General features: G+C 35.5%; 1 protein-coding gene across 1 annotated transcript in view; it reads left to right on the top strand.

Moving 5' to 3' along the window:
* Positions 1-13,075, top strand: part of LOC122814238 (dynein axonemal heavy chain 5-like) — a 3,525,594-nt gene that overhangs the window by 1,050,190 nt on the left and 2,462,329 nt on the right. The window lies entirely within an intron of this gene.

A 13,075-nucleotide genomic window follows, 5' to 3' on the forward strand; every position in this document is an offset into this window, starting at 1 on the left:
GGCGTATGTATTTATTGTTTGTTTGTTTCTTAATTGGGTAATTTGGCTGATACCATTGGAGCCCTTTTTAGCCACAATAATGATCCTTGGTATAGTTTAGATTAAGAAAAGCAGCCTACAGTCTACACAATAAATATTATGTAGTCTTGCTTTTTTTTTTATTTGTTACTTAGGTAAACCTATTAGGATACGTGCATCTTTTACTTGGTAAAATGGGAGCACTGTCTAGTTAAGTGGCATAATCAGAATCTTCCTATAAGAAAATGGTAGCTGGTGTAAACAAACCAACGACAACATGATGAGTCATGTTACTAGTTCATAATTCTAATATTCTGCACCAAACTGCCAGACTGGTTACATAATATTCCACCAAATGTCACAGTACATACTGTTTCATGCAAAATAAGTTTTACCATAAACTGTGTTTATTAGTAATATATAGTGAGATGCATAAAACATTAATTTTCGTACCTCATACTGTGTCACCTAGCAAGATATATGCATCAAACATTAACTATGCTATTCAGGGCAGTGCTCTGACAACTAAAAAAGGACTTAGCTCTTATAGTATTTCATTGTTAACATGCTTTTATATTGTTTAAACCTAAATGCATTCTAAACACTTTAGACATTATTGAGAACTACCACATTTCAAATCCAGTGGTCATTCTAGAGAACTGAATTGTGAGTCTATGTCAAGTGAATATACCGAGAAGAATTACATAGTCCTTTAAAGCAGTAATTAGAGTGACAGAAGTAGATAAACAATTCATAGTCCCAATATTACAATCAAATTGTAAACCCTTAAAACATTATATTTTATCTTCTGGACATACTCGTCTAAAAGACTGTCCTGACTGCTGTAGTATTTGCCAGGTATTAAACTACACCCAACATAATGAATAATCAGTCAGTTATGAGTTGAGCACTAATGTCTGTATGGCTAAAAAAAAGCACCATTACTGCATAGGGAATGCTGGAAGTTACAGAAGATAGTGCAGAAAGAATGTACTCACAAGGAAGAAAAAGGCAGAAACATAATTTAGACCCCTTATAACCAAGCTAAATCTGCATGAGCTAGGACTTGTTTATGAGAAACCTATGACTTTACACACAAAATTCAGCTGTAAACTAAGGTTTTAAAATGTCTTCTGCAAACAGACCTCCCTGTAGAACCATTTACCAGCAAATGACAATAGTTTGGTCTTTAGCCCCTAACCAATAATAATAATAATAAAATAAAGAGCAACAAAAGCAACCAAATGAGTAGTCCACACAGGATTTATTCAATGAAGCACTTTTTGTCCGATTAGTAACCAGGACTTCATCAGATAAAAATGTCTAAAAACATCCCGACTTAAATACAACTTGAAAAAAAGTCACATGATGAAATTAGGGTAATGACTACACACTTCCCTCCAAAAATGTTGTCCTCTATGTGCTTGAAAACATTTAAAATTACTTCAACTAGAAATAATAAAAAATTCAAAATACATAGCAGCACAACAACAAATTTCTGTGGTAGCTCTATAACAAGCTAAAGTGTTACCTTCACTCTGTTTTTTATATATATGTAGGCAAATATGTACCCTTTATCTTAACAAACTCTTCAGTTTTAAAAGGCATAAAATAGAATACATCTTATTTAATACTGGGTAGCAACAAGCATTTAAATGAATTTGCCACATGAATTCAAGTTTTTCTAATAATAAAGGACTGGGTCCACTCCTGATGTCCAGAGTAACTTGGAAAATGGCCCTGAATTTAAAAGCGTGTGTTTGAGTAGAGGATGTGTGCTAGCTAAGGCATTTGCCCCTGTTCATGCTATAAATATGTTCATAGACACGTTCTTTCAACTTACTGTCGGTCTTGCTGACATAGATAGCTGAGCAAGATTGACATTGGGCTAGGTACATAATCATCCTAGAATTACAGTTAATTTTTTTAGTTGTGAAGTATCTTAAATTTCTTATAATAAAGCTTTATATCCATGTATTTGCAAAACCTACACATTTATACATGCCGGGGAGTCTCACTGAACAAGGGTTGCTGTTTTTCAACAAATTCTTCAGGTTGCATACCCTCCTAAAAACTACTGAGGGATGCTCCCCTAACTTGTTTAACAGGCCTTAGTCACCCATCAACAAGTTCAAATTTTTGTTTAGAATGTTTTTGATGTCTAATGCATCTATACTAAAAGTTATGATGAAACTCAATGAGAACTTGTTAGTGTTCGTAGTGTGGCAAACTACATTGGTATTGCCATCACTTTGGTTTAACTCAACCTGTGTGTCACTCTGCACTCTATTACTACTCAATAGTGGTTTATAAAAACCTCTATTTCTTTTAGATTGTACTTCTTCAGTTAACTCCTGAATCAGTGAATCAGGGTAACCCCTCCTAAGGAACATATCCATCAATATTGAACATTCCCCCACAAATTCTTCCTCTACTGAAACCATCCTTTCTACTCTTACAAGTTGACTTTGATAAGACACGCCAAGAAGAAAATTTCAAACTGCGCAAACAAAAATAGCTGCAGAAAGCAGTCAAGACAGTATCCTCTCTTTCTCACTTCAGTCTAAATAACGGCTGTCCGCTTGTCTGCTGTTCAATTCATTTAATAAAATGTTAAGCGGATCTAACTAATAATACAAATGGTTAAATTAAAAACCCGACAGGGCTAGAAGAAGGATCAGCATTCCACAAAGATTTATTAAATATGTTTGACAGACATGGAACAGAGCTCCTTGATTTAATGGCCAAACACTATCAGACAAATCTTGAAGTGTTGGCTATAGACATTCAAAAAGTTGACCAATACATTAAAAACAGTTTAGACTTTGAACGTTATAAATTTGACTGCAATAGAACATTTGAGAGCATCAATCAATGAACGGAAAAATTAAAATCTACAAAAATGAAAAAAATGCAGTGTGATAAAACAGCATATAGAAATGGGACAGCGTATCCTTTTCCCCCACCATCTCAGGTATGGAAACAAACAGGAAAACCCATAAGAGAAGGTGAAAATGGTGAGACCCAGGAAAATGACCTACAGATGATAAATGGAACAAATGATACCGGTAGAAATGATAACTATGAAGTTAGAAGGAGTGAAAGAATCATACAGAAAAACAACCACAGTAGAGGGGATAGTTCCAGCAATCAAAATTCAGATCACTCTGAAAATTTTCACCACCAGACCCAAAATCACAATCCTCAGAGAGGGAAACAATAATGCCCCAACAACAACACGAGGCGGAGGAAATAGAAGACATACCTGTTAGTAATAAAAGGTACTGTAAGCTATTGACCAATACACAAAAAGACTTTACAGTTTATAATTATACAGAAACTGAAATTGACCTTGATCTGGTTGAACTCTTTGCTAAAGGTCAAACTTTTGTAATAGCAGAGAAGGCACGATTAGCACAAACCTTAATAGATTTTAAATTATTTGTACATAAGGTCAATTTAGCAGTGATTATGGGGACAAATATACATAACGAGACTGAATTTTACACTACTAGTACATATAATCCACCATTACAGAATAGTGTTGTATTATTTGAAAAAATGTGCAAAATTGATTTGAGACATAGTATAGAGAATAGTAAAATGCTAGTAAAAGTGAAAGAAATATCACTACTCAGGAAAGATGAGCAATAAGTGACATACAACAACTGCCCCTCCGATTTATGAAACCAGATAAGGGAGGGGGGTTGGTTATTATGCACATAGATGATTACAAACAAAGGATGAAACTACTATTAAACAGTGAGACATATGTTAGTGTCTCAAGAAATGAACTCAATATCGCTTATGAATAAAAACATACATCAACGATTTGTTCATAGAAGCAAAGATTGATTTACATATGTATAATTATATGACCATGATGGCGCCAAAACTTCCATTGTTATTTGGCGTACCAAAAGTACATAAAAATATAGAAAATCCTCATATGAGGCCACTAGTGGATGCAGGTAATAGTATCACCTATAGTTGTGCCAAAGTAGTAGATTCTATACTGAAAAAATATATTAAACATGAGAGCCAAATATGTAAGGACTCATGGTCATTTCTGAGAGAAATTAACCAGCTTGAATTCAAAAATGAATTAAATTTTATGACAATTGACGTAAAAGATCTGTATACATGTATCCCCCACCAAGAAGGGATGGAATGGGTTTCTAGAAAATTAAAAAATTTAGGAGCCCCAGGTAAGGAAATCGACCTGAGGAGTTGCTGGACATTATTTTATCTGACAACTACATCATGTTCGATAACGCATTCTACTTACAAAAAGTAGGAGTTGCAATGGGGTCTCCACTCAGGGCGAGTTTTTCAAATTTAGTTATGGCTCAGTGGGAAGATGAATTTGTTAAGAACCAACCTTATGTTAAAAATCAATTGCATTACTATACAAGATTTTTAAATGACATTTTTGTCATACTTAAAGGAGATGAAAGTAAAGCTAAGGAATTACTTCATTATCTTAACAACACAACAAACTTTTTGAGCTTTACATCATGTTATGGAGAAAATAAAATTTCATTCTTGGACATTGAGCTAAGAAAAGATAGTAAGTATAATACATATGTTAGTGCCATCTTTAGAAAAGAAACATATTCTAACAGTTTATTACATTTTACCAGCTGTCACCCATTCCACCAAAAAAGATCGGTGGTTAAGGGACAGCTGGTAAGAGCCGCTAGAATGGTTAGTCTCAAAAGTGACTTCCAGATTGAATGTCAAAAACTTGGATTAATGTTTCACAACAGAGGTTACCCACGAGTATTAGTGAGTGTACTCATTGATGAAATCAACAACAAGAGAAATAGGGGAATTTATAGACACATTTTATGTATGGAACAAGAAGTTAATGGTATGAGACATGAATTACCAGTAAGTGAAAACATCAATAGTGAACATAGCTATATAAGTTATAGCTTTATCATGCCATATAGTATTAATGCGGGGGAGTTAAGGAACATATACAAGAACTGGGAAATTCTAGAGAATGATCCCTTTGTTAGGAAAAAGCTTACACAACTCCCTAGGATTATATTTAAGAAGGGAAGAAACATCAAAAATATATTTAAAAACCAGTCTCATAGTGTTATTAAAAACCCAGCGATGACAAAATGTCTGATGTGTAATTTTTGTAAGCACATAGAAACCAGACGGACATTTTACATCTGAAATAAAAAAATATAATACCAGAGACAAATACAATTGTCACTCTAAAATGGTAGTGTACCTAGCTAAATGCCAAAAATGCCACGTATTCTATATAGGGAAAACCATAAGGACACAAGAAAGAGTGTATTAACACCTGTATAGTCATTAGTCATAAGAAGCCAGAGAATGCGCTGGCAAGACATGTGATGGAATATCCGGAACATATATTTAAGTTCCGAGTTATTGATCAGATTAAATCAGATGGAAGAGGTGGACCTGATAGCCTTCTATTAGAAAGGCTAGAATTAGTGCGGCAATTAATTACAAATGCCTGCGTCCACCCAGGCATAAATGAAATTTACTCCATATTATGTATTTTAAGGTTAAATAACTTGAATAGGAGTAATTTAATGTAAAATAAATGTAAAATTCAATGGGTTATAATTTGGCATTAGTTGGGTTCACAACTAATAGTAATTATGTACATGCTAAAATTATATTATTTATAAAAGCAAACTTGATTATGAATATAGTAATATTGCGATTTGCAATTTTTACATTCATAATTTTTATTACATGCAGCAGTTCGATTATTGTCATAGAAATTCTTGTAGGAACTATAGGTTGTATAAAGATTCTGTATACATTGTATAAAGCTGTATTTCAGTAATGTAGCTGATGTAATTTTACATATTTATTTGTTGTCATCTGATCAGCTAGGTAGCTTCATTTAAAAAGTGGTAGGGTGAGTGTGTGTACTACTTTAAAAGATATGTAAGAGTACAAAGTAACACGCTCAGCAAATGCTACTATATAATTGTTTTTAGAACTCACTATTCTTAAGTAACAAATGTAGGAAATTGAATAAGATTTGAATGGGTTGGCATTTATGTATTTTAGGGATACGTAAGCATTGATGTGTAGGTAAATGCTATAATATAAAATATATGCCAACAGTATTTTATTTTATTTTAAAACACATTACATTTAGTAATGAATTTTATATTTGCTCGTATGTTTGTGTATTATTTGCATCACAAATTAGGTTCATTTTACTAATTGATAGAACCATGTGATACAATTAGATGTTATATATAAAGGAACAGTTGGAGAGAACAGTTTGTCTGAAGAAGTTTTTGTATATAGAAAACAAAAAGCATTTAACATTATTATATGTTTTTAATTTGACCATTTGTATTATCAGTTGGATCCGCTTAACATTTTATTAAACGAATTGAACAGCAGACAAGCGGAGAGCCGTTATTTCAACTGAACTGAGAAAGAGAGGATACTGTCTTGACTGCTTTCTGCAGCTATTTTTGTTTGCGCAAGTTGTCCTTTGATAACTGACCATTTGTGATGGAACAGGTGTGAGCTGGTATAATGCAAGAAGGCATTCGAGTAGGTACTTTTCCTGTAAATCTTAAATAAGAGTTTCCCATGGATTCTATCTTTCCTCAGGTCAATGTCTAAGTATGCTAGCTGTCTTGGTGAAAAGTTTAAGTAAATTGTAAAAAACTAGTTGTGTTGTTAAAATACCTAACTAATTCTAAAGCATCTCTTTCATCTCCTTTAAGGATGATAAAAATGTCATTCAGGAAATGCAAGTAAAAATAAATCTGTTCATTAATCTCTAATCTCTCTGTTCTTTGTAATACATTCTAACTCCCAATAAGCCATGACCAAGTTGGCAATGCTTGCTCCACAGGATGAACCCATAGTCACCCTGATTTTTTATAAATAGATTTCATTATAAAAAATGATGTAATTGTTAGTCAAGATAATATCCAATAAAGTCTCGACTAACGTGACTTCTGTTTGTGGTCCGCCCCTCAATCTCAACATATATGAGACCCATTCGATACCTTCTACGTGTGGAATTGACATGTATAAATCCTTAACGTCAATTGTTAAAAAGTTATACTCTCCTTTAAATTCTAGTTTGTTCAGTCTAGACAAAAAAGACCAAGAGTCTTTACAAATTTGTGGTTCTTGGCCACTGTATTTTTTCAGAATAATGTGTACGACTTTAGCACTAGAGTAAGTAATAGATTGCCTGGCATCCACTAATGGCCTCATAGGCAGGTTGACTAGACTTTTGTGGATTTTTGGGATGCCAAAGGTAGTTGTAAAGGTTCACATCTATAGTTGCTTCAATGAGTGAGTCACTGAAATATGACTTAATATGTCTGTATGCTGTATTAAGTTCATTTAAACTAACTTTATCGTAAGTCTCAGTCATTAATACCTGTTTCATTTTCTGCGTATACATATTTGAATCCATCAGTACCAACCCACCCCCTTGTCTGCTTTTTGTCACTCTGACTGGGAGTTTACGTAAATCATTCAAGGCTGCCCATTCAGATCTTGACACATTATAATTATTTATGTGTATTGTTTGTTTGTTATTCTCCTTATCAAGTGATCTGCTGATCAAATCACACAGTTGGTCAAACAAAGCAATCAGTAAATGTGTAGGTGGGTTAAGTGTACTGAGAATCTTAAAAGCAGAACCAGAAAAGTCATTATTACCAAGAAGTACAGCTAGATTGAGTTTCCTTATATACATTTTAAAATCCATTAAAAGTGTTAGTAGTGTTTGCAAAACGTGCAGGTACAAAAGTCAATCCCTTAGCTAATAGTTCAACCAACACAGGTTCAATCTCAAGTATCGAATAATTATACATTTAAAAGTCACCATCTGCATTTGTAATAATAGTATAATTATTTTCTCTCTACTAAAAAAATCTTGTCAGAGAAAGTTGTTACCTCCTCCATTTGTTGGTTCTGGTGACCTGGGTTGTGGTTGGTAGCTCTGGGACTCTGAAAATTTTGAACATATCCCTGGTTAGTTCTGGATGTTTGTTGGTGAACATTGTTCACATTAGTATTAGCATTGTTACCCCAGTTATTGTTTAAGTTGTTCCTAATGGATAGTGGTCTCTTGGTCCTTCTCTGTTGTTCAGAGCTGTTCTGCTGTCTCACACCTGTTGTCACCATGTCCGTAGTGCTCACGTTATGTGGATTAGGAGGATGTGCATAAGATCCTCCAATCTGATTCCACCCTTGAGAAGGGGGTGGTTTAGGATATGCTTCATTGTTGCTATAAACTAAGTGATCTCTATGCAGTTTCTTGACCTTAGTAGCTTTAAGTTTATTAATATATTGGTTACTTGAAAAAATCCTTTTGTATTCGAACTTACAGCGATTGAAGTTAGCGTCAGCTTTAATAGTATTATCTAACACCATGATCTCATTGGCCAAGTTGTCAGCCATGAGTTGATAATGTTTAGACATAAGAGCCATAAGTTCTTCCCCATGTTTGTCAAACAACTTAATTAAGTCCTGATGGAACGGAGAACCGACTACCAAGCCTGTTGGTTATTGCCATGTTAGCAGCTGCTTAGGGACCACCCCTTTTTTATCACACTCGTGAAAGTAGATGTTTTCCAGTTCCAATTTTTTATGTTTGAGTAGTTTATGGTCAAATAACTTCAGATTCGAAGCAATATTCTCATTCCCTCCAGCTGGTTGTCCCTCCATTGGCTCATTGTGTTGCTCCGTTAGAGTCAATGATTCATTCAGCCAAGTGTTTATATTAGGGACCCCAATAAGCCCCGAGAGAGCCAAAGAACCAACTTCATTCATACAACCAACAGTTATAGCTAGGATTGAATCTCTGTCTTGGACATAAGAGCTACTATTGCAAGGTCGAGTTTGAAGAGAAGTGCTAGGGACATTAGGGCTACTTGGAGTTTGTTGAGCAACCACTTCTCACCCAGAACTAGCTGTATACTCCCTATCAGGCTCTTGTGGCACAGAACTTATGACAGTTTCCACATGAGCTGACAAGTCTATAATAGTATAAGTATAATAATAATAAAATAATAAAGACACCATAGCCAAATAAAGTACAGTTTTTAACATCAGTCATTTTAAAATATCGAGTCCAATATTTTGTACTATAAACTTTAATTAACAAAATGTATTGATTTTTTAAAATATCTTAAACGATTAAAATACATTAAAGCAATCAATAAAATCTAAAAGAAATGATCACATAACTGAAAAAGAAATGCATAAAAACTATGATATGAGCATGAAGAACTATTATTTTTTAAGAGTCTGGGAAACCCATCACAAAGGTTCATTGTGGAAGTATTATTTAAATAAATAGTGCTAACATTCAAGAATTCATACTGCATACAGCATTTTGAGTGTGGAAAAGGGTATTAGCTGCCAGCTAAATAAACGTTGCATCTTATTTGATGGGAAGGGGAACTGTGTACTCTTGGAGGGCCTTCCTTCACTTCCTTACAAAATCTGTGGTTCTGGATTAACCTAATCTTCTCTCACTTATAATGTGTCTCAGGCATGTATGATCCTAGCACTGAGCAGCATACTACCTTCTGCAAGGATAATGCCATGTCATCAACAGAAAAGGATTGATTTTAACAAGTGGCTTATCTTCTGGTGTTAACCTGGGGGGGGGTACTATATTTGATGGCCTAGGAGGACATGGTTGACAGACCATGCTGCTTTGCCAGGGATGGTCTGCACTTATCCCCTCTAGGCTTTCAGATATTGACAAATACCTTTTCCAACCTGTCATATTGTTTTAGGCAATGCCAAACTGATAAACCTACCAACTTAACTGAACCTATGAAGGAATATCTGAGGGTGGTACTGCTCAATGCTGGAAGTCTTAACAAGATAATCCATGCCCTGCAAGCCTTTCTCTCCCTGGAGAGTGTAGACATCTGTGTAGTAATGGAGACATGGTTTAAAGTTGCTGAGAGTACCCCAGCAATGCAAGCTTATAATACCTTTCACACCTTTAGACCAGCTACTACACAGGAGGAAACTAAAGGTGGAGGAGCATCAGTCTATATAAAGACTAATTTCACATCCAGACTAATTGAAATGTATGACCCACTGGAGCTCATACATGTGCAACTCACCATAAACAGGGTGCTGTACCATATTCTTGCAAAATATATGTCCAACTTCATGTCCCAGGAGACCCATACTAACTATGTGCCTAAATGTACTAAAGCCGCTCACCGCTCAACCCAATATGATATTCATGGGGGATCTCAACTACCTCTCTATAGATTGAGAATCCTACACCACTTCTAATGTTCAAGCTGGTAGCTGGCCAGGGCTTAATGGTTTTACATCTGTTACCTGTTTATTAAAACTGAAGACTTTAGAAAGGTAGTTTTATTTAAATGTTATTTAAATCTCATTTAAGAAAAGTGTTTTATCTGTCTTATCTGGTTTTTAAAATGTGTTTTGAAACTTTAAATTTTTTGCTTTGCCTAGAGTTTGGCAACCAGGTGATCGTGTGATATATGTCATGTGACTTTTTATCATCTGATTCTTTCACCATGTGACTTTTTACCTGCTGCTATATAAATAGAGTTCAAACAATGTGGTTTTATCTGAAGAAGTTTATATTTAATAAACAGAAGTGCTAATCTACCATTTTTGTAACGTTTTACATTTTACTGCATATTTACTGGCTGTTGTACCTGTCAGAGTCTTTATGACCTGTGGGTTTCTTATTTTCACAAGTCTAGTGATTCCTAAACTTTGTTATACCAACATCCTAGAAAAGTTTGACCATTCTCCTACCAAGGGTACAAACATCCTTGACCTTGTACTCATAAACATGAGGGGGAGATAATGTTCCTCACCCAATGTAATATATTTGCTTGTCAGATCTGCCCATAAGGCAATATTACTTGAAATAAAAATTAAATCTGGGGAACCAGCAAAACCAAAAACCTTTAGGAACTATTCCAAGGATAACCTCTCTCTACTAAGCAACACCTTGACTAAATTTGAAGCACTCCCAAACCCAGTAAATACTATAAAATACACTGAGCTATTTACAAAATCTCTGTACAGCCATATTGATAGCTGCATGGAGTGAACTGTGCCCACTCATATTAAGAATAAGGCAAACTCAAAAGACAAGCCACCTTGGTGGAATTACACTATCAATCAGTTATACAACAAAAGAAAAAAAAATCTTGACCAAGTGTAGGAGGAACAAAGCCATTCAGAGTAAAAGCTCCTTGAACAATCTAAACAGGCAGCTATGAGAGTTAATACTTCAAAGGCTAAATTTAAAGAAAAAATAGCTTCTCGGGCAAAGGACAACCACAAAGCTTTCCACAACTGTATCTATAACCTCAGTGGAAATACACAACAATGCACAGAAGTTATTGTAAATGGCATCACCTACACTGAACTGGACATTATTGCCTACCTTTTGTCTGACAGGTTCAGCATAAATTTTCCCCCTGCCCCCCCCCCCAGTAGTCCAAATGAAATGCCACATAACAAAATTCTACCAACTCTTACTAGTGTACAGGTCATTAATACACATTCCAAGGCCAAAAACACTGCATCAATGGGCCTAGATAACATCCTGGGATGTTTAATAGATAACATGAAGCATGACTTCTCTGGTCCACTTAACTCACTTTTCAGCTGGAGCCTTCAGTCAGATTTTTTGCCCAAGGAATGGAAGATGGCTACAGTAATTCCCCTGCAGAAAAGAGGTCCAGCCACTGATCTGGGTAACTACAGGCCCATGTCTTACCAGCCTCATATGAAAGGCTATGGAAAGAATTATCATGGACATGATAAATGAGGACATAAGTAACCTGTATACATTGGACCCATCACAGTACAGCTTTGTTAAAAGAAGGTCATGCCTATTAAATCTGCTGGACTTTTTGAGAGAGTCACCAAAGCATTGAATGAAGATAAGACTGTGCACACAGCTTACCTTGACCTGGCAAAGGCTTTAGATACAATACCCCACTCAGGCATTATAGACAAGCTTACTAATTTAGGTATAAACTCTTTTATCACCCACTGGATAGCCAACTAGCTCACTGATAGGACCCAGGAAGTCAAAATAGGTGAGGACACCTCCACCAAGAGGCCAGTCACTAGTGGAGTCCCACAGGGCTCAGTACTGGGCCCGCTCCTTTTTGGCATCTATTTCTCTGAAATGGAAGCAAATGCTGAAGGTTTATGGCTGACTAAGTTTACAGATGATTGAAAGCTGGGGATTATCATCAACTCTCCTGCAGACACGAGAATTCTTCAAGAAGGTCTAGCTCTGACTAATAGATGGTACCAAAGCCATCGTCTTAAACTCAATGCTAAGAAATCCATAATTGTACCCTTTGGGAAAACAATCATTCCAGCTAATTACCACGTTGATAATACACCCCTAAGAGTTGTCCTAGTGATCAAGGATCTGGGTGCACACATAGACAGTAGCCTTACCTTCAACCACCATGTGGCCACAGTGATGTGGAAATCAAACCTATAAGTAAGGACATGGCATCTAGGTCCAAAGAGGTCATTAGTCCACTGTACTCTGCCCTTATCCAACCAGTCATAGAGTACAGTGCTCCTTTTGATATGTACCTGACCAAGCATATGCAGCAACTAGAGTGACCTCAAAGGTGCCTTACAAAAAGAATACAAGGAGTAGCAAACCTGCCTTATGCAGAGCACCTTAAAGCCCTTTCCCTCTACTCGGTCACTTATAGATTGCTGAGGGATGATGTATGCCTGGCTCACAAGGCATCTGTAAACCCACAATTATGAATCTCCAACATATTTGTAAGTTAAAGAGTACCAGATATACAAGGTCTAGGGACCTGAATTTTGTCTGTACTGCCATCTAATGACACTTTGAGTATATTATCTTATTTTTATTATTATGTTTCATTGGTAACATTTTGTATATATTAGTTGCACCTATCTATATGATAGAGATGTTCTTAACTGTAAGAACATTTTATGAAGAATTCATGCATGTATTATGTTTACATACATTTTATATATCTTTTATATA

Source organism: Protopterus annectens, chromosome 1.part1, assembly GCF_019279795.1.
Source record: "Protopterus annectens isolate FY-2018-M chromosome 1.part1, PAN1.0, whole genome shotgun sequence".
NCBI lineage: Eukaryota > Metazoa > Chordata > Ceratodontiformes > Protopteridae > Protopterus > Protopterus annectens.